We start from the raw sequence: 19,946 nt of genomic DNA, 5'->3' as shown, positions 1-19,946 counted from the left end.
GCGGTGACTCTAGCCGCTCCGGTCCACTCCGCCCTCGCTGTCTCCGCCCCCGCTGTCGCGGTATTGCTGCGGTGCCGGCGGCGGGCGCTCCTTGCCGCTTCGCCCGTGATCCACGGCTGTCCGCTCTTCCGTCTCCGCCTCGCATGGCTGTACGGCTCTCAGACGTGTCTCTCGCTTCCCCGTTATCGGGGCGCATTCCTCAGCGGCATTTGTCGCCTCCAGAAGTGCTTGCGCCTGGCTGTCCCTCTACCGCCTCCACTCTTGCCCTATGCCTTCACTTATCGGACGCAGTGCCGTTGCGTTGACTAGAAAGACAGTTATAGGGTTTCGTTCCCTTACTTCTACTTCCCACGCCCCAACCCTGTGCGGCCTCATACATGCCCGTCTGTGAGAGAATGAGTGTGTGACCTCCACTCAATACCACTGCTCTCAACCCGTTTGCTCATCCCACCCCAAAAGAAACTTTAAATAATAATAGCTAATTCCCCGCCCCCTACTCTCCGCGGTGGTAACCCACTATAATATGGCGGGATGCTGCGTCATCGGAGCGCCGACTCGAAAACGGCGGATCGCGCTGTGTGCTGCCCAATACGAAACGCAGAACCGCCTCTGTTTGGCACTTTGCGTTCTGCATGCGGATGCCTGTTGTTCAAATAACTGTGCTCAAAGATTGCATTACCAATAAGCGTAATCGTCGGCCAATTTTTTTACCGAGTCAACCAGGAAGCTACCAAGCTTCTTGTCACGTCAAAGAGTACTTGTTCTCTTCTGGTGGACTAGCTATGGTAAAAAAAAGAAAAATCAGCGCTAACGCAATAGATAGGTGCAATACACAGGTGTCTTAATCTGATAGTTAGTGTGATCTGGCCTTCCGTGCTAATCTGCTGTGTCCTATGTGTTGTCACACTAAGTAGTCTAAACATATATTCTGCAAGCGTCACCATACGCGCCGACACATCTTGAATAATTAGATGTTACTCTCCGAGTTACTTTCGTGGCGTATAAAAACAATTTTCTTTAAAAATGTACCATCGTCTTCGAAATGGGAAGCTTGAAAAGCCTTCTCTAATACTCGTAGGTGTGATCGTTTGATGAAGATGGACGGGTTTCCTGTCCGCAGTAGCAGCAAATTAGTGAGATGCAGCAATCGTAGCAGTATATTACAGATGTACACATATTCACTGCGACCACTAATACCATCAAAATATGCGCGTATTATGCTTCATCAACGTGTGCGAATGCGCTTAGCGCGTGCAATACTTTCGCTTTTCTAACCGGTAGCTCTCGAACGGGATGCTAGGCCAAAACGTGGCATTACTTACCGAGCTTTTGGGCCTCCGCTGCGTGAAAAAAAGATAAAAAAAAAGAGAGTGAATATTTTACATTCAATAAATAGTATGTCCAAAGGAATGGATTCTTTGGCCATCATCACATGCCGATTCTATTGAATTTCGTTCTTTTTTCAACCGCTTCTAGGCATTCGGAGGCCCCCCGAACTACGACGTGCTCTGTTCTCTCACTGTTCGCTGTTCTCTCACGTAAAAATACCAGAATTTCATTTGCATACAGGCTGATTACGCGGACCGTTCTGTTTACCAGAATATCAAGAGCCCTTGTTTTCGTCGTGCCTACGGCTCGATAGCACTGGCCAGACACCTTGTGTAAAAAATTGCATGCAAGCGCGACTGAAGGCATGGTACCCCCACTCCCTTCTCGAGTAGCGATTTTCAAAGAAAACACTTGGCATTGACGCCATTGTCGCCTGAACGATTCACATTGACTGATACAGCATTCCTGTCAGCGCAGTTGCAAAATCGAAAGGATGCTTGTAGTAGAGCCACAACTTTCAGGCATTATTTGCTGATGAAATGAGGTATTCATGATAATATGACATCTCCACTTACTCGTTGCTTCTTTTGTCGTTGGCGGTACTGCAGGAAACAACAGAGATTATTTATTGAATGAGAAACCCACTCAAATATAACTGCTAGGCAAATCGGAAGTTTACGGCGTTACGCAAGGTTTCAAACGTCTTTAGGGGCACTCCAGAGGAGGAACAGCGTGCATTGAAATAGCAATGGGACTCTAGCTTTGCAACAACTACTTCGAACGGGCAAACGCAGCGAGTTACAAATACGAGTTAATACGAGGAAAGGTTATGTCCTTGTATGGCGCCACCTCAGCAGTCATGGAGGCATTGCGGAATCAGGGTGTAGACGAGCCGTATGTAAAAAACTCTGAAAGATATCTATATCAGTTCCACAGCCACTGTAGTCCTCCATAAAGAAAGCAACAAAATCCCAATAAAGAAAGGCGTCAGGCAGGAAGATACGATCTCTCCAATGCTATTCACAGCGTGTTTACAGGAGGTATTTAGAGACCTGGATTGGGAAGAATTGGGGATCAGAGTAAATGGAGAATGCCTTAGTAACTTGCGCTTTGCTGATGATATTGCCTTGCTTAGTAACTCAGGGGACCAACTGCAATGCATGCTCACTGACCTAGAGAGGCAAAGCAGAAGGGTGGGACTAAAAATTAATCTGCAGAAAACTAAAGTAATGTTTACCAGTCTCAGAAGGGAACAGCAGTTTACGATAGGTAGCCAGGCACTGGAAGTGGTAAGGGAATACATCTACTTAGGACAGGTAGTGACTGCTGATCCGGATCATGAGAGTGAAATAATCAGAAGAACAAGAATGGGCTGGGGTGCGTTTGGCAGGCATTCTCAGATCATGAACAGCAGGTTGCCATTATCCCTCAAGAGAAAAGTGTATAACAGCTGTTTCTTACCAGTACTCACGTACGGGGCAGAAACCTGGAGACTTACGAAAAGTGTTGCACTTAAATTGAGGACGACGCAACCAGCTATGGAAAGAAGAATGATGGGTGCAGCGTTAAGGGATAAGAAAAAGGCAGATTGAGTGAGGGAACAAACGCGCGTTAATGACATCTTAGTTGAAATCAAGAAATAGAAATGGGCGTGGGCACGTCATGTAATGAGGAGGGAAGATAACCGATGGTCATTAAGGGTTACGGACTAGATTCCAAGGGAAAGGAAGCGTAGCCGGGCGCGACAGAAAGTTAGGTGGACAAATGAGATTAGGAAGTTTGGAGGCACAACATGGCCACAATTAGTACATGACCGGGGTAGTTTGAGAAGTATGGGAGAGGCTTTTGCCCTGCGGTGGGCGTAACCAAGATGATGATGATGGCGCCGCATGGTATGGGGGACGTGATTATTTATTGTTGTGAGAATGAGCTGCGCAAATTGTGTGCCTTACAACATAGAGCCATGGGGTATTAGTGCTTACATTACGATTTTTGTTATACTTGACTTATTGGATCTCGAAGTTCGTGTCGATGACATTGAAGGTGAATTCATCACAGGTATTGCAAATGGCTATTTTGCGTGAGGAATCTATACAAGCTCGCCATGATGTACCACGGGTTACTTAGAATAGACTGTCCAGTGCATCATTCTTCTGAAAAAAAAGTTCCCTAGTCCCACTTTAACCATGTCGTTCTATAGTTACAAATCTCGAACATTGGACTGAATCACACATATTCACGAACTATGCCAAATATAGGCTTGCCGCCGAATCACTTCGAAACGCGCCATTAAATTACGGTGCATTCAGCAACCTACATATGTCGTGTCGATTGAAGCTTCCTGAAGAAGGACTTGCTACGACTTACCAATAGCTCTAGTCCTTGCTTCTGCAACAAACAAAAACGTCTACACTGACGATATTGCGCTACATTACATTCTGTGAACATTGAGCGTTTATTTCACCTTGTTTTAGTTATTTTATTGTACTTACAATTTAGGAATAATTTTAGCACGAAGGAAACGATCGCACACATAACATGACAACAAATGAAAGCCGACTGAAGTCTATAATGCGGTCATCCTTGTTACTATTTTAGTTCTTATTTGTATTATATTCACTTCGTCTACCAAGAAGATAACATGTTTGTGGTTACGCCAAAGAGTACTTGTTTTCTTCTGAAGGAGTTAATATGGTTAAAGCAAAATTCAGTGCTAACACAAGCGACGAGGAAACGCGTGAATGACTCGGGTTCCTTAATTTGACGAGGAGTGTAATCTGCCATTCCATTCTAGTCTGGTGCCTTTTATTTAGTGTTGTTACACGAAGTAGCCTTCTTTAAAAGTTCTTTACGCAAGGGACACCATATCAGCCGGCACATCAAGACTAAGTAAATATTAATTTCCGAGTAAGTTTCGCTGGGTATTAAGAACTGTTTACGATAAAAAAGATAGCACCATCGTCGATATCGTTAGCTGGACAAGCATTCTCTAATACTTTTAGGTTATGTGGTTTGATGAAGTTGGACGCGAAGACTGTTCGCAGAAGCTCACTGTGGCATTCAACAGACAGGTCCCCACCAGAAATTCGTGAGCAGCAGCAATCGTAGCAGTAGATTGGCCATGTATGCTTTTTGACTGTGACTGCTAACAATATGAATACGTGTGCGTAATGTGCTCCATCTATGTGTGCCAAGGCGCACGAAATAATTTGCCTTTACTAACATGTCAGCTGTCGATCGTGTACTTGGGCCAAACGTGCTATTTCTTACCGGGCTTCTGGGCCTCCGCTGTGCGAAAAAAAAAAAGGAGAAAGAGTGAATATTTTACTAGGAATAAATATTATGGTTAAATAAATAGATTCATTGGCAATGATCACGTAACGATTCGATTCCAATTCGTTTTTTTCTTGCCCCGCTTCGTCAGTGGTTCAAAAGGCGTTCAGCCAAAGTTATCGCCTTACATAGTTGGTCTTGTTCATGGGTGGTTTATGATAAGAAAGGAATAGAATAGATCGAAATGTGTGCATTAAAGTATTTAGGCCCTGTTATAATAGCGAAACCATTCATATAAATACAGAATGCCTTCAACACTTATCCTGCATGCAACATTCTAAGACCGTCCTTGTGAAATTAATTTGCCACTCACTGAGAAAAACAAAACAAGTTATAAAAACAAGTATTTGGTCGCTTATGACATATTCGTAGGTTGTTTCAAAGAGTTCTGGCAGCGCTACAACATTCATGCAAAAACATGACTAAGCGTTACTGCTACCACAAACCGGCTTAAGCGATAATCGGAAAGCAGGATTAACAAATGCATACCTGATTCGTCTCTTAATCCAGGTGTAAAGCTGTTCTCGCAAACTTCAAACTGCGGTCAGAGCCCTCTTATACACCACAATATTCCACCAAAAACCAAGATTAGCTTAAGTACAGACGAGTGATAAGCGAATTATAGGCTCAGACAAAAACGTGATCGGCTGTTGGAAATTACGGTATTTATATTTCTATGCGCGTGATTTGTATCACCGGATGCAGCGTGAGCACCATCATTTTAGACGTATTCTTAGTGACAAAACCGTTTATCCTGAACTTATACTAAAACATAGTCGTCGAAGATGCTGCTGGTCGAAATGTTTGTTCATATGTTCCTTCATCAAATCTTGCGTTTATGATTTCAAATCATCTCATGTCCTCGTGTAGCCCATAGATGTGTCAAAATATCGGGCTCCACAACCAAGATTCGCGAACTTTGGAAACAGTGAGATGTAGTTCGTCACAATACTTCTTCATCAGGCCTGAAAGGATCAATAATTTTTTATCTCTTCGTTCATGCTCTGGTACCTAAACCTTTCTATCCCAGTAACTTTCTTGCTGCGTGCATTTATTTATCAAGCGAATTATTAGGCTAAGCCGGTTGTCGCCTGCTTGCGAAATTAGAACTGTGCTACTTTTTCTTTATTTATCAAAAACCAGTAATTTCTATCGATGACAGAAATGAGTCATTTTTGTTTGATAAAGTGGTATTATTCAACAGCTCGCAGCATTGGGAAAAAAAGAAAAAAAACTTTTTTTTCACGTGTACAACCCCGTATTACTATGATGCGCTGGCATCGAATTCTCTCCTGCATTTTCTTTTTAAGTTTACAAGAAGAATACAGAGGCCGAAGAAGGAAACGTGTGGACTACTGCATCAAGTCACTGGACGAGCAGTTTGAAATACATAGCTTACCGCGGGTTGAAGTACTGTACTTGAAGTGCAGCGTGTTGATTATCTTTGTTTAGGCGTGAGTACTGGAACTTGTCGTCAGTGCTATTGCAATGCACTACCCAAGCTCATCGCACGCAGTCTTTGATCTGAACTATTTACCCTTAGATTATACATCGAGCTGTGAGAAACAGCACAGTATCGGCATTCCTCCTGCATGCGTTCGTGGACCTAATTAAGATGTTATATCGAAAGCTTCGCTGCGAAAAATGGATCAACTGGTTGCAGCCGGGGCTAGGTTAGACAGAAATATTTATCTATGTGTGATATGTTAGTTTTTGATTGGTGAGATATCTATCATAGATGTTTCGCCAAAGATACGGTAATGATAAACAAAAAGAAGCCTGTCTTATCCGCCACACAATTATATATCTACAGCCAATGTTAAGCGGAAGTTCTTATATATTTTGTTCGACCAAAACTTCGGTCTAAGTTCCCGTTTTAAACAAAGAAGCTTTGCATTTTTCTTTCAGCCGCAAAAACGTGCATCAAGCATAGCGGTAGAAAAGGTTGATTTTCCTACCTAAATATGAGGGCTCACAGTGTGGCACAACATGTGTACACATATACTCACAATTAAAGTTTTAGTATGACTTCTGATATTCTAGCTAATTATGCTAAGCTCAGAGATCATTTCCCAACGAAAGTATTTATTATCTCAAACTATTAATTCTCATTCATCACAATTGAGCTCATTTTGCGTGGCAGTGCGTCTTGTGAAAGATTTTGCTTTTCTTTGCGCTAATACCAGTTACATGTTTTAGAACATGTTATGACTGCAGTAGACAACAGGCTGTTTGTCACGCACAAGATGAGAATGCTACAACTACGCTGGCAATATAGTTGTGTGAGAGATCCAACGCAATGCTGGGCGCTGCTAATTTTCCCTTAACGAGCTCCTCTCGTCAGAGAAGATGCGCCACACAGGGAAGAAAGAGTTGCCACGCCGGGGGAGGACGAGACGACTCGAAGTGCTCAGGGACATGGAAAGGAGGCTCAACAAGACGCTGGTTGCTAAACCCTTCACGTTTTCTCCATTTCATATGGATAAGCAGGAGTTTGTTTTATTCAAATGCCAGTAAACCTGTTTGTCTTCGATTTTCTTTGTTCTGAGCTTCAGATTTCTTCAACCGGAAGCTTCCATCACGCTACCATATGCAGCCGGGTGCGAGACATAAACTCGTGCCGCAACCACCCCCAACCAACCACCAGCTACGGGTCCACTCATATTTTCTCTCTTTTAAATCATGAATTAAACAATAAAACTTGATAAGGACCGATGACATTGCCTTGCCCTAACGGTAACTGCCGCAATATCTCTCGTGCTTTGCATAAACAAAAATTATTCCCGGTTCACTCCCTTTAGTAATAAATTACCATAGACTGACCACAAATGGGTCACTGTTCGTTTATTTTATTACGGGGTGTCGGAGACAGCACTGAACTGGAGTCAAGGAGTAGGGAGGTGACACACTGCGCATTCGTAATTACGAAGCAATTAAGTTTGTCCTTCCATTAGAGCGAAACGTGTTGCATATTTTAACATTACAACTACTTAAGAATAGAAAGTTATTTATTTGCCTCAGGCACTGGAATACAGGAGAAAATGTTTGTTTCGCCATTGCTAACGGTTAGGCCGTCGAGTGTCCCGTCAAACAATGTGGTGCCTTAGGCAAAGTTATCGTGGGTGGCAATATTCGGCACAACATGGCGGGGCAGCTTCTGTCAACTTGCGATGCTGCGCCCGAGGTTGCGGTTTAATATCCCGGCTGCGGCTGCTGCATTTTGGTGGGAGTGAGTTGAAAAAGCGCCGGTGTACAGAGCGCTCGCTGCACGCTAAGGAACCCCAGGTGGTCCAAATAATTCCGCAGCCCTCCCCCCCCCCCCCGCCCCTCCCAACTACTCCGTGTTTCGTAATCAAATTGCTCTTCCCACACGAAAAACTACCAGAGCGTTTAGATTACCCGAACGTCCAGTGCCTTTGATTTCCTCATTACTACCGCTCGGCATAACTAGCAAGAAAAATGATGCATACACAGTTGCATGTAACCGCGACTAAAGATGTAATACCTTGAAATGACATTTTGATAATAATATAACATCTCGACTTACTCGGTGGTGCCTCCGTCGTTGGCGGTACTGCAGAAAACAACGCATTGTTACTAAGCAATAAACCCGCTGAGTTATACGTGCTAGGCAAGCGGGAAGTTTACTGCGTTACGCATGGTCACAAATGTCTTTTCAGGAACTCCAGTGCTGGTATAGCTTGAGTTCAAGCAGCAATGAGAAGCTAGCTTTGCAATACCTACCCCAAAAAGGCAAATGCAGACAGTCACCAGGGTCATCCTCAAATCAACACAAGTTAGTATGTCGAAAGGTTAGCTCTTAGTATCGTGCCACCTGAGTTGCGTGACGGCATTGATTACTGATACGCGACTGACTTGCGCACATTGTGTGCTAGAAACGTGAACTCGTGTTATATTAGTGGCTATTTTGAATTTTTTTTATACTTGAAATAATTGACCTTGGAGTTCGTGTTAATCAGCTAAAGTCGGCTTCACCTCAGGTTTTGCAAATGCGCCTTTTCGCAAGGTATCTATTCAAGCTCGTCAGGATGAATCGCGAAATATTTAAGATGGGCTATCAAAACGCTCACTGCTCCCACTTTTCCGTGTGGTTTAGTCAGTGATGCATGTAGAGCATTTCACTGAATGACACAAATTCCACTACACTGCAAAATAAATGTGCGCTGGACAATAACGTTGAAACGCACAATTAAATGAGCATGGCTTTTTCAACCTACATATATCGTGTCGATTGAGGCTTCGTGAAGAAGCACTTGCTGCGACTTACCAGGAGCTATAGTCCTTGGTTCTGCAACAAAAAAAAAGCGTCAACACTGATGAGATAGTCTTACATTAGACTTAATGGAAATTTTGCACTTATTTTAGCTTGGCCCATTGATTTTATTATGCTTATATTTAGCAATAATTTTAACAATAGGAAAGCTTTTCCACGTAAATATTGACTCAGAGTGAAAGCCGACGGAAGTCTATATTGCAGTCATCTGTCGTTTCTATTGTAGTTGTGATTTATTTTATTTTAGAGCGCAGCTCTTTGAAGCACAGTCCCGCTTTTCGCGTTGCGGTCGGCCTCGACGTAACCAAGGTCACGCGCTGAGCGCGGACTTGCTGACATCTCTCGCACGCAGCGCGTGTTTTGCTCTCCCCTTAAACCCCCTCAATTTTCCAAAACTAGTGCCATCCTGGGATCTTTCCGCCAAGCCGCTCTCCCCGACGTTTCCTGCTTCACGCCTTCTGTCGTCCCAGCCTCCTCCGCTCCCCCATTGATAAATCTGTGTCACGTGGATGCAGGCTCCGCGCTCTTGTATATATTTTTTTCTTTTCAGAGCGCAGCCACCGTTATTGCTCGCCCTGAGCGGCGAAAGTACACGCAAGCGGACTGATCGAATGCGCTAACGGAACAAATCGAGCGTGTTAGGGACGAGAACTTAGTTGTGATGCCGTGCTGCTCCGCCTTCGGTTGCCGCAACCGACAAAGCGACGGCAAACGGCTTCTTTACCATCCGGTGCGCGCAACGCACAAAGGAAAAGTAATCCTAAGGCAAATACAGACCACGTCACTCCTCGCCCCGGCAATGCTGCACGTGCTTCATACAGAGCTCTATCCGAGTGGGCTGTGCGGTGTTTGTGCAGCGAGTCCGGCGGACCAATGGCACATCATGTGGGACTGTGCCAGGTTCCCGATGGCAGCTACCTCCAGGACTTACCCGCCCGAATTTCAAGGTGTCCTGCAGTCTGCAGACATGGACTCACAACTACGGTCCGTCCAGCAGGCCCGGGGTGTGCTCGAAAAGCACAAGCCTCATGACCCACTGCAAACGGGCCCAACTGGGCTAGTGCAGAGTAGGGTATAACCACGGGTCGACGCTTGGCCAGCGTCACGACGCGTTAAACCGTCGTTTGCCGGCACTTTATTAAAGTTATCCCTATCCTATCCTAAAAGTGGATCGGGCGGGCTGACTTCGAGGAAGGGGCAAAAAACGCACGGCTTTTTGAAGTGATATGGTTCCTCACAACCTCTTTGTTTGAGCCAAGTTCACGCGTGCCGCTTCGAAAAAGTGTATGTGTTCATGCTGTGCGTGCTTTTAGCGCGTTTAACTTGACTTTTTTTTCGAATGTGTTCTCCTTGTTTCATGTACTTTCGTCTTGCAGTGACAGTGTACGCATCTGCAGCTGACCTGGGACCTAAAAGCGACTTTTTTCATGGTATGTTTTGAGCTCTACCAGAAGTTAGGACATTCTTGACGCTTTCGCAAGGCTCACTATGACTTACGAATGCAGTCGTTTAGCTTCGAATGTATGCCTGCATGTATTGATGTGAGTTGTTGTGATTAAAGGTTTTAACGTCCCGAGATGACTAAAGCTAGGGGGGAGGTCGTAGTGGATGGCTCCGGACAACGTTATTCATGGCGTCTGGGGATGCTTAACGTGCACTTTTATCGTACTTGTACGTGGGCCGGTAAATTCTTCGTTCGCGTTTCGTGATTCTCGCGCGGGCGCGGGAGCGCTGTGCCAAAAGTTGGCGCCTCGGCGTGATTGTATTTCTTTATTACGTTTTATTTACTAGTTGTAACAACGTGTCATTATTTCGTATTATTCACGGCGCCTCCAGGGCACCAAAGCGGCAGCGGGAACACTTGTAATGTCACGTGCTTTCGAGAGGCGTCTGTTAGCCGTTACAGGTGCCCTCCTAAAGCAGTACTTGTAAAAAAATATATCGTCTCGATTACCAGTCACCCCGCAAAGAAAAAATTGCCCCGTGACTACTGGAACATACCGTGCCCGTGCAAGGAGAATCATGGAACACCAACGAGGAATCTCTCCACGGGCCTCTTGCGTTTCGCCTCTATCCCGGCTGCTGCCGGACGCGTCCTCAATATTGGAGGCATGAACAGCGGCTACTCGCACGTTTTATGCGGAGGATTATAATGGCCGAGAAAGGCCGCAAAGAACCGCAGGTCCGCTTATAAGGTTTAACACTTTTACTCCTTAACGATAAGATTTTTATGCGTCCGATTAAGTATATGGCTATCGCATGCATCATATCCACTGTATGTGAACCTACTAAACCATGTACACATACTTTCGCGCTGTCAAAAAACGAAGCTCTAGTAATTGCGCGCGTGTTTGAGCACACCGCTTGCATGCGTCGTGTTTCAGCAACATGAACTCTCAGCGTGCCCGTTTCTTTACACAATAAATAATGGTTCTTTCCTCTATTTATTCCGCAATTCCAACCCGACATTCTTAAGGCCAGTTACCGACTGACGAAGCAAGATATCGATTCAAAAAAAATTGGAGGACGCCTAAGCTTCGCCTTCAAGAGTGGAACGTGACAGCGTTCCCGTCGACCCGCCAAGTGGTGTAAGACAATGCGCTACGGCGCAGCGATCACTTGCGAGAGGCCTCGCATTGGACTTTGCACTCCCCAATCACGCGGTGAGCGTCGAGCAACGCAGCGTTCGGTGCGGCAACGAAACGTGCGCCTGAGCAAGCGGAACGAACCAAAGAACTCGGTGTCTCGGAGGAGGAAGCGATGTACGCCAGCCAAACGTCGTGATCGGCACGGGCAGCGAGACAGACAGATAGCGATTTAAAGAAAGGAAGGCCGCTTGATTCTGCAACCCCTGAGGGAGCACGGCGAAGCGTCGTCAGGGGAGATGGTGTCCGGGCCGCGACGCGCCTCGCACCGGTCCCCGCACAGCCCCAATGTGCGCGTGGCGCGCCACCTGTCGGGGCAGCGCCGTACATTGAGTGGAGGGGGTCATCTGTGTTTGCCGCAAGATGGCTCTGCGTGTGCGGAAAGCGCAGAAGAAATGTAGCGGAAACGCATTTCGCTACTCGTGTAACTGCGACTTCTGTAAGTTACATGGTCATAATTACCGATATACGCCGTAGTATAACTTAATACGGCTCGTTTCTAAGGCAACACCGCATTTACTAGAGGCGCTTTTGTACCGCTTTGAAGCGTCGAACTCGTGGCGGAGTGGTAGCGTCTCCGTCTCACTCTCCGGAGACCCTAGTTCGATTCCCACCCAGCCCGTCTTGCAAGTTGTTTTTTATGCATAAAGTGCCTCCCGGGATTTATCCCTCACGGCCAACGCCACCGACGACACCGGCTTTTCTGCGACACGAGCTCCTTAACGCTGTCGCGTTAAAATGGCGTCGCAGGGCTCGAACGAACTTTTCCGCCGATTTCCTCCGGTAGCGTGTTAGCCGTCGTCTGCTACGGCAGGGCCAGCACGGGCGGCCCCACCATCAAGTGAAGTAGTTGGCGCTACTTTTGGGGATTTAAAGGATTTATCTCCCTTTATCCTCCGCCACCGGTTCACGTGTTTTGGCCTATCCTCTTACCCTCTTCTAGGAACGAGACGTTCATTTGAGGGATCGCCAGTCGTTGGTGATCCCTCTGCTTCTTATAAGAGTATGGCACCTGTCCGCTTTTAGGTACCCGCATTGTGTGGTTAGACTAAAGCCGCCAAGCTTACTTTTCATCATTATTAAAGCCGCCTGCATGCCGCGTTATCAGTTTTTCTGTGGCGTGAGATGCGACCAGATTTATATCCATTGATCTGAGCCTCGCGCGACTATGTCGGTACCCAGAATATTGTCGTTGTCTTTAGCATGCTATCTCGAAGTTTCCTTACCGGCTTTAAATTGAGTTCGGCCGTGAGCGGCGGGCATCCTGTTCATCGATGACAGCCGAGCACGTTTGATGCTGATTTGTAGCAAGAGACACAATTGAAGCCTACTGCATGCTATGCACCTTCTAAGCTGTCATGCCCGTCAGCATTGAAAGGCGTTCCTTTATAGAACAGTAAATCTAGTAAAGTAATTCATCGGTTTGAGCTTCCCAATTGGCCAACGTGGACCTAGCTGCACAGTAGTCATTTCCTCTGAGATGTATCCGTGCAAGCATGCGCAATTTAATTTCTGTGTGCAAGATGAGCTTAGGATTGCGAGTAAGTGTGCCAGACCAATGTAGTTATAGGAGAGATGGTAGTTACTCCTGAGACCCTGTCGTCGAGGTGGGCCGCCGCTTTGCGCAGCTCAGACCTCGGAATCCAGACGTGGGCAGTCCAGCAAGCCCGTGAGGCGGCGCTGAGGCAGGGCCTTGACGTCCCCCTGTGGGAGACCTGAGCCCGGGTCGCGTTACACCTTGCCGGACGTACGAGAAAGTTGTATCCATTCATCTATCCATCCATCCAACCATCCTTCATACACCTGAACTTGCTGGCACAAGCGCATACTAAACAGGAATATCAGCCGACGCTCCGCGGCTGGACAACGTAAGACAACGATACACTCCGCGGTATCTCCGCTCGTCCCAATATGGCACTCACGAAGGTAATATCTCAACACTGTACGGCGGCGCGCTACATCGAGCACCCTAACCCTTCCTCCGCGCAGCGCCGCTGCCGTGACTCTCCCCGCTACCGTCCTCCTCCGCCGTCGCAGTCCCTTGTCATGCTGTCGCGGCACTGCTGCTGTGCCCGCAGCGGGCGCTCCTTGCGCCTCGCGCGTTTTTCACGGTTCTGCGCTCTTACGTTTCCGCGTCGCGTGGCTGCACGACTCTCAGACGTGTCTCTCGCTTCCCCGTTGGCGGGGCGCGTTCCTCAGTGGCATTTCTCGCTTCCAGCAGCGCTTGCGTCTGGCTGTCCTTCTCCCGCCTCAATTCTTGTCCTTTACCTTCCCTTACCTGGTGCAGCGCCGATGCGTTGACTCGAAATAAGGTTATAGCGTTTCGTCCCCTTACTTCTACTTCCCACCCCAACCTTGTGCGGCCACTTTGAGGTCTGTCTGTGAGTGAAAGAGCGTGCGTCCTCTACTCAATACCGCTGTTCTCCATCCGTTTCCTCATCCTACCTGTGGAGAAACAATAAATAGTAATAGCTTATTTCCCTCCCCCCTCTGCATGTCAGTGACCTACTATAATTGGCTCGATGGCGCGTCGCGGGAGCGCCAGCTCGACAGCGGCGGATCGCGCTGTGTGCTGCCCAATCCAAAACGCAGAACCGCCGCCGTTCAGCATTGCGTGTTCTATATGCGGAAGCATGGGGCCCTATAACTTAAAACTATTTCAATGTGCTTTTCTTCCAATCTCCTGACGTCACATCTACGTAACCACCGACGCAAGCATTAGGCGGTCACCCGCAGGGTTGTCTGAACAGACCAATCAAACGCTCTCCTTGTTCACAGGAGGTCACTTTCGTCTGCCTGAAAAACAAATAATATTGCCTATACCGAGCAGCTTGTCTTACCTAATTCGCTCACAAGAGGCGAGGAGCACGCTCAAGTGGAGAGGGATTGGAAGGGGCCGAGCCACTGCAGTGAAAATCGACAACCGGATGAAGTGGGTGGTGGCGGCGTCTGCAATTGGTCCGCTGTCCCTTAATTACCTTGTGGTGGCTCGTCGACAACCGGGGCGGCAAGCAACCGAAGCTTAAGAATGACGCTAAAAGGGATCCTCAGCAAAGGAGAGTTGGCAGGACGAGGTCGTAAACGTGACGGAAGTGCTCGAAAATGTTACACGGCCTCGCCAAAAGTTTTATTACACCCAAATAAACCCATGCACTCCGGCAGGTGCGAGTAGCCACTGCCTGAGCGATCGGCGGCAGCCATCCTTTATTCCTTTCGGAACGGGGCAGCCAGCGGCTATTCAGAAGAAAATTCAGTTTTGTTCGGCATATTAATGCATCTTTAACGGTTAGACGTCACTTTGACGCAGTGAGTTCTTGCGGTTTTGTGACGTCGCGTGAGAGGCAGGTGAAGTGGGCGCAGCGCGAAAACGTTTGACTAATATCCGAGTGCCAATGGCGAAAAAGCGTCGATTAAGAAATAACAATTTTTCTTTTGTTCGGTCAAATCATGCATAATCAGGGTGTACACGTCATATCAGATGGTGAGCTATCGCGGTCTTCCTGACTTCGCGTGACAGACAGGGGAACGGGGGGGGGGGTCTAAAAAAATTTTTGACCAATCGCGAAGGGCTGATTGCAGAACTGCAATGGAACCGTTTGGAATAGTTTTACGTTATAGCGCCCCTGTTGAATTAAGGCAGCAGCTGCGCTGAAAGATCGCATTGTCAAGAAGCGTAATCGTCGGCCAAATTTTTTTTGCGTAGTCTACCAGAAAGCTACCAAGCTTCTGGTCACGTCAAAGAGTACTTGGTCCCTTCTGGAGGAGTGGCTATGGTCAAAACACATTCAGCTCTAACGCAATCGATAGGTGCAAGACACGGGTGCCCTAATCTGGTGGTGAGTGTAATCTGTCATTCCAGTGTTATCTGCTGTCACGAATTTAGTGTTGTTGCACGAAGTAGTCTGTATAAAAATACGTTCTTCAAGCGTCACCATACGCGCCGACACATCTTGATTAGTTAGTACTCTGCGAGCAAGTTTTGCGGCGTATTAGAATCCGTTTGCATTACAAATGTACCATTGTCTTCGAAGTAGGCAGCTCGAAAAGCATTCTGTAATACTCGTAGGTATAATCGTTTAATGAAGATGGACGGGTTCACTGTCGGCAGTAACAGGAAATTCCCCAGAAGCAGCAATCGTAGCAGCAAATTACAGATGTACGCATTTTCACTGCGACCAGTAATCACATCAAAACGCGCGCCTAATATGCTTCATCAACGTGTTTAAATGCGCATTGCGCTTGCAATAATCTCTCGTTTCTAACCGGTCAGCTGGCCCTGGGAAAGCTAGGCCAAAAAGTGATACTACTTAACGGGCCTCTGGGGCACCGCTGAGTGCAAAAAAATTAAGATAAGTAGAGAGAGAGCGGGAATATTTCGCAATCAATAAATATTATGGTCAAGTTAATGGATTCTCTGGCCATCATGACACGCCGATTCTGTTCCACTTCCTTGTTTTCAACCGCTTCAAGACATTCAGAGGCCCGCCAACTACGAGGTGCTCTGTTCTCTCGTCCTTCGCTCTTCTCTCAACTAAAAATAGCAGAATTTCATTTGTATACAGGCTGATTACGAAGACCGTTCAGTTTATCCAAACATCAAGTGCCCTTGTTTTCTTCGTGGCTACGGCTGGACAGCACTGGCCAGAGACCATACGTACATAATTGCATGCAAGCGCGACTAAAGGTGTGATACCCACAGTCAGACTCGCTCCTCGAGTATCGATTTTCGAAGAAAGCACTTTTCATTGACGACACTGTCTCCTGAACAACTCACATTGAGTGATACATTGTTGCAAAATTCGAAAGAATGCTTTTGGCAGGGCCACAACTATGAGGCATCGTTTGCTGACGAAATTAGGTACAGACAATAACATGTCCACTTACTCGGTAGTTCATCTGTCGTTGGCGGGGCTGCAGGAAACAACACAGTGTTATTTACGGACTAAAAACGCGTTCAACTATGAGTGCTAGGGAAATCGGAAGTTTACGGCGTTACGCAAGGTTTCAAATGTCTGTTCAGGCACTCAAGTGCAGGAACAGCGTGCGTTGAAATAGCAATGGGACGCTGGCTTTGCAATAACTACTTCGAAGGGGCAAACACAGCCAGTCACAAGGGCCCACTCAAACTATCATAAGTTAATTCGAGGAAACGTTATGTCCTTGTATGGTGCCACATGGAGTGATGGAAGTGATTAATCATTGCTGTGAGAATGACCTGCGCAAATTGTGTGCTTTACAACATGGAGCCATGGCGTATTAGTGCTTACATTAGGATATTTATTATACTTGACCTAATGGATCTCGAAGTTTGGGTCGATCAGTTTGAAGGCGAATTCATCATAGGTTTTTCAAATGTCTTTTGCGTGAGGTATATCTATTCAAGCTGGCCATGATGTATCACGGATTGCTTAAGACAGACTATCCAGTGCATCACTCTTCGGAACAAAAAGTTACCTCATCCCACTTATCGCGGCTCGTTCTACAGTTAAAAATCTGGAATATTTCACTGAATCACACATATTTAGGAACTTTCACAAATATAGGGTTACCGTGCTTTCACCTGACGGTGCTTTCACCAACCTACATATCTCGTGTCCATTGACGCTTGCTGAAGAAGCACTTGCTACGACTTACCAAGAGCTCTAGTCCTTGGTTCTGCAACAAATAAAAAGGTTAACATAGATGATGTTGCGCTAGATCACATTTTGTGATAATCGAACGTTTATTTTACCTTGTTTTACTTATTTCATTATACTTACATTTTAGCAATAATTTTAGCGCGAAGGAAACGATCGCACACAACATGACAACGAACGAAGGCCGATTGAAGTCTATAATGCGGTCATCGTTGTTACTATTTTATCTGTTATTTGTATTATATTCACTTCGTTTACCAAGAAGATAACATGTTTCTGGTCACGCCAAAGAGTACTTGTTTTCTTCTGAAAGAGTTAATATGGTTAAAGCAAAATCCAGTGCTAACATAAGCGACGAGGAAACATGTGAACGGCTGGGGTGCCTTAATCTGACGAGGAGTATAATCTGCCACACCATTCTAATCTGCTGTCCCTTATTTATTGTTGTTACACGAAGTAGTCTCCTTTAAAAGTTCTAGGGAAAGGGAAATGAAACTGCTCTGGAAATCGGAAGTTTACGGCGTTACGCAAGGTTTCAAATATCTGTTGAGGCACCCCAGAGCCGGAACAGCATGCGTTGAAACAGCAATGGGACGCCAGCTCTGCAATAACTACTTCGAACAGGCAAACGCAGCCAGTCACTAGGGCCCACACAAGCTATCCTAAGTTAATATGGTGAAAGGTTATGTCCTAGTATGGCGCCACATGGAGTGGGCGACGTGATTCATTATTGTTGTGAGAATGAGCTGCGCAAATTGTGTGCTTTACAGCATAGTCATGGCGTATTAGTGCTTACATTTGGATTTTTATACTTGACCTAATGGATCTCGAAGTTTGGGTCGATGAGTTTGAGGCGAATTCATCATAGGTTTTGAAAATGTCTCTTTTGCGTGAGGTATCTGTTCAAGCTCGCCATGCTGTATCACTGATTACTTAAGATAGACTATCCAGTGCATCATTTTTCTGAACAAGTGTTCTCTGCTCCCACTTTTCGCAGGTCGTTTTATAGTTACAAATCTCGAACATTTCACTGAATCACACATATTGAAGAACTTAGCCGAATATATGCTTGCCGTTGAATCACTGCGAAACGCGCAAATAAATGACGGTGCTTTCACAAACCTACATATCACGTGTCGATTGAGGTTTCCTGAAGAAGCACTTGCTACGACTTACCAACAGCTCTAGTCATGGGTTCTGCAACAAAAAAAAACGTCAACATTGGTGATATTGTGCTACATTACATTTTATGATAATTTCGCGTTTATATTACCTAGTTTTACGTATTTCTATTATACTTACATTTTACCAACAATTTTAGCACGAAGGAATCGATCGCGATTAAAAAATGACAACGAATGACAGCCCTACTAAAGTCTATAATGCAGTCATCGTTGTTACTATTTTAGTTGTTATATATATATATATATATATATATATTATTTTCACTTCGCCTACCAAGAAGATAATATGTTTCTGGTCACGCCAAAGAGTACTTGTTTTCTTCTGGAGGAGTTAATATGGTTAAAGCAAAATTCAGCGCTAACACTAGCGCTAACACAGCGCTAACACTGTGGGATGTCATGTCTGCCGAAGGACGAATCCCAACATAAAAACGTAACGAATCTTTATTCGACTAACGATGGCAGCGGACGGGCATACCACCGCTACGTTCGTCCCAGTAGCGCAAGGTAGCAGAGCGGTCTTTCTCACCTGTTTTTATAGCCACCGTCGGTGACGCTCTGTTTTATTGACCATGCAGTCCAGCGTGCAGCTGTGTTTTTCTGGGCCAGATGATAAGAAGACGGAGGGTGCGCAGAAATATGCGCGGAGTGTGTCGCCTCAAGTTTGAGGCGAATTCGTCACAGGTTTTGAAAATGTCTCTTTCGCGTGAGGTATCTGTTCAAGCTCGCCATGCTGTATCACTGATTACTTAAGATAGACTATCCAGTGCATCATTTTTCTGAACACATGTTCTCTGCTCCCACTTTTTGCAGGTCGTTTTATAGTTACAAATCTTGAACATTTCACTGAATCACACATATTGAAGAACATTCACAAATATAGGCTTGCCGTGCTTTCACCTGACGGTGCCTTCACCAACCTACATATCTCGTGTCCATTGACGCTTGCTGAAGAAGCACTTGCTACGACTTACCAAGAGCTCTAGTCCTTGGTTCTGCAACAAATAAAATCGTTAACATAGATGATGTTACGCTAGATCACATTTTGTGATTATTGAACGTTTATTTTACCTTGTTTTACTTATTTCATTATACTTACATTTTAGCAATAATTTTAGCACGAAGGAAACGATCGCACACACAACATGACAACGAACGAAGGCCGACTGAAGTCTATAATGCGGTCATCGTTGTTGCTATTTTATCTGTTATTTGTATTATATTCACTCCGTCTACCAAGAAGATAACATGTTTCTGGTCACGCCAAAGAGTAGTTTTCTTCTGAAAGAGTTAATATGCTTAAAGCAAAATCCAGTGCTAACACAAGCAACGAGGAAACATGTGAACGGCTGGGGCGCCTTAATCTGACGAGGAGTATAATCTGCCACTCCATTCTAATCTGCTGTCCCTTATTTATTGTTGTTACACGAAGTAGTCTTCTTTAAAAGTTCTAGGGAAAGGGAAATGGAACTGCTAGGCAAATCGGAAGTTTACGGCGTTACGCAAGGTTTCAAATACCTGTTGA

At 45.8% G+C, this 19,946-nt stretch overlaps 1 long non-coding RNA gene across 1 annotated transcript in view; it reads right to left on the bottom strand.

Moving 5' to 3' along the window:
* Positions 1 to 1,904: 1,904 nt before the first annotated feature.
* Positions 1,905 to 19,946, bottom strand: part of LOC129384255 (uncharacterized) — a 44,460-nt gene continuing 26,418 nt past the window's right edge. Inside the window, exons 7-14 of the long non-coding RNA XR_011889916.1 lie at positions 19,396 to 19,416; positions 17,236 to 17,256; positions 16,486 to 16,512; positions 8,951 to 8,971; positions 8,210 to 8,236; positions 4,600 to 4,617; positions 3,697 to 3,717; positions 1,905 to 1,931 (exon numbers count right to left, since the gene is read on the bottom strand). This is a non-coding gene — a long non-coding RNA (uncharacterized lncRNA). The remainder of the gene's footprint in view (positions 1,932 to 3,696; positions 3,718 to 4,599; positions 4,618 to 8,209; positions 8,237 to 8,950; positions 8,972 to 16,485; positions 16,513 to 17,235; positions 17,257 to 19,395; positions 19,417 to 19,946) is intronic.

The sequence above is a fragment of the Dermacentor andersoni genome, chromosome 8 (assembly GCF_023375885.2).
Source record: "Dermacentor andersoni chromosome 8, qqDerAnde1_hic_scaffold, whole genome shotgun sequence".
Taxonomy (NCBI): Eukaryota; Metazoa; Arthropoda; class Arachnida; order Ixodida; family Ixodidae; genus Dermacentor; species Dermacentor andersoni.
This window is presented reverse-complemented; position numbering and strand designations above follow the sequence as displayed.